Below are 3,342 nucleotides of genomic sequence, written 5' to 3'. Positions count from 1 at the left end.
TAGAAGCTATTAAGAGCTTTCTTATATTGACAAATTAATAATATCCCAGGCAGAAAGATAATCAAGGGTGACCTGAGACTAATGAGGGCAGAATCTTGTTTTACTTTATCCATTCAAATGGTGCCTACACAACCTCATAACTATTGTTGCTGTATTTACACAGTTTGCAGAAAGGCAGAGTAGAAGGCACTTCCAATGTTTTAGCCCAGGGGTGCTCAAATCATGGCCCATGAGCTAAATCTAGTACCCAGTGCTGCAAGGCACCCCAAAAATCCAAAAAAAAATTGGCAGTAGAACAGTGGTGGCATCACCCCCCTGCCAAATTTACAGATCTATGGGGAGGCCCAGGCCACGTGCACTAGATCATGTGCACAGGGCAGTGTGGGACCTGTTTGGGGGGTGCAGGGCCAAATCCCAATATGTAATATGGGCAGGGGGAGGAAGAGCCTGATTCCAGCATGTGTGGCCTGATCCTAGTATGCGGGGCTTGGAGAAAAGAAACTAGGGTGGGCTGGGTGGGTTCAGCATGGGTCTGATCCCAGTGCTTGGGCAGCATGGGGCCCAATTCCAGCATATGGGACCAAAAGGAAGCACCATCAGGATCCAGGGCCTGATTTCAGCATACAGGTCCAAGCAAGGGTGGTGCAGGCCCCCCAAGCACCCACAGCCCAGTCTTGGTACGTGGGGCCCCAGAGCCCAACCTAAGCATTCAGGGTTAGTATGCGGTCCGCTTGTGGTTTTCTGGAGCCAGCCATGCAGAGCTCTATCCAAGCATGGGTCGCTAAGTGGATGCATCATAGGACCTGATCCTGGCTCATAAACTGCCCCACTCATCTGGCCCATGGATGATTATTTTTGAAAGGCTTCTCGATATCTTGAAGGATTAAAATATTTTCAGTGTTTAGAACACTTCTGAACAGCATTGATATTTATCTGAACCAAACTGACCATTACAGCAGAGTGGATGAAACCAACAAAGAGTTTGCAAATATTTTCACATATAAATACCATGAGTTCACTCTCCTTTTAATGAGACAAGATTATTCCTTATTCATAAGTATTGAGAAAATTCTCAATTTAATGTGAAAATATTAAAAATCAAGTCATTTGGGTTGTGGTATTGCTATAGCCATAATGGTTCAGCAAGGTTTTGGTTTTTGTTTGCTTGGTTTTTGGTGATATCTTTCATTGGACTGACTATTTACTTGGGACAGACACTAAATAAACTTTTGAGTACAAACTCAGCTGTATTCCCTGAGACCTGAGGAAGGACTTTTCATGCCCCAAAACTTGTTTAACATCTCTCACAATTATATAATTAGTCTAATTAAAGATCACAAAAAACAAACCATTACTTCTTAAATTCAAATAAAAACATTCAAAACATTTTTGTTTTCCTGCTTCAAAAGTTTGTGGCATCCAGAAACAACACCTTGTGATTTAAGTGGGGGAAAAATTCTTCTATGAATTGCAAGTTGTTAATACTTCACTAATTCACCCATACACTGAAAAATTTAGACATAGTTATTCGGGCCCTAACTTGATAGTTCCTCTCTATTCAGACAACACCTAAGCAGATGCACAGCTATAAGCACATACTTAAGGCTCAGAGAAAACAATGAGAAAATGTAAGCAGGTATATATGTGCTTTGTTGCACTTGGACCTTGGCAAATGTTAATATGTTTGTACAGAAGAGTCTGCAGCTTATGCATAAAGCTTCAAACTACAATGGTTGCTTAGAGCATTCACAAAGAAAATGTAATCAACCATATCAAACTACTTGATGCTCACCTTTGAATGTATGTGCCAAGTCAAATGAAGAGCACACAAGTCCACAAATATATAACTGAAAAAAAAAATTGAAAATGTCTGCATTCCTAGATAATGCTTTACAAAGGAAATTCTTAGAGAATGCTGAAATTAATAAACCAAGATGAAGCTCTTAATAACCCATGGATTCTTCTTGCAGCAGTCAGGAATTCCAGCCTGGGACTTTCTGTCCCCTAGCTCATCATATCACACTCACAAAAAGCAAGAGAGAAGCATCTGCTTCTAGATTTAGTCATTGGCATCTTGTATAAAGACAATTTGACAGATAGATGCCTGAACTCATTTAATGAGTTAGACATTGTATTCAAGTGTGTGGCATTTGGAATTAAATAGCTGTTTTGAAAGAAATCTCTGCTAACAGGCAGCTAATATATTATGGTAGACAGGAACTATACTTACATTAACATATTAGGCAAGATTCAGCTCTACCAATGGTTGCCATGCTTGTGTTTACTTATGTTATAATAAATTACTATTTAGTGAGGGATAAACTGAACACCAAAACCTCTTTATGGGTCTGTCTATTTGGCAATGACAGGCAACCCTCAAGTGACTGTACAGTATCTCCAGGGAAGAGGAATCAGTGACCTGGATCTAATGGTTAAGAACCTCATGTCAGTATTTTCACACACTGGTACTAAATGCAGCAAACAGATGGTACCTGGTTGTGCTTTGAAAAACAAATAAAATAAATTGTCCAGGGACAGGAGGATTCAATAATATGCTGTGTTTCTTTCATAAGAAGAATTGAATGTATTAAATACAGAATTAGTAATAAGCATATTAGGGAGAAATCACCACCTGTGGCCAGGAGGGTGGCAGCAGCAGGCCACACTAAAGTCCTACTTGGGCCTATTTATAGCTATGTTCTCAAGAATGAATGCAACTTCAGTAGAGGGAACCAGTGAAGGAGGAAATGATTGTGACTGAAGTATTAATGTACTCTTTTTTAGTTATTATTACTAGTCAATGTCATTTCTTCCTTAGTGTAGCAAGGCAATCAGAAGTTTTTAGACATCATAATTTGAACAGAAAGAGACACCTTATTCCTAATACGGTTCTATTTCTCTATTAATCTGAAGTACTTGGGCCCAGGTCCTAAAAGAAATGAGGCACCAAATTCCCACTGAAATCCTGGAAATATAAACATCAATGGGCATTAGGCAACTAAGTTCTTTTGATGATTTGTTCCTTAGTTGACTTCACTTGTGTGATTTAGAGCTATGTAAATATGTTTTAAGCACATCTTTAATATGTTTTGTGTATGACTAAAAACAGATTCAATTTTACATTTTTGGCACGTTTGTATACTAAGGCACTGAAGTGTGATCATTCTCCATCCTGTTCAAATCCCCAAAAATCTACTGAAGCTGTTACTTTTGTAACAACCATCATCTTACCCTTGAGTCACAAAATAGCAGTGAGAAGCCCAACCCTGTAACCTGTCCAGATCAACCCTGTAATAGCAAAATAGCAGTGAGAAGCCCAACCCTGTAACCTGTCCAGATCAA

The sequence above is a fragment of the Crocodylus porosus genome, unplaced genomic scaffold, assembly GCF_001723895.1.
Source record: "Crocodylus porosus isolate Cpor-Errol unplaced genomic scaffold, CroPor_comp1, whole genome shotgun sequence".
NCBI lineage: Eukaryota > Metazoa > Chordata > Crocodylia > Crocodylidae > Crocodylus > Crocodylus porosus.
Note: the sequence above shows the minus strand (reverse complement) of the source record.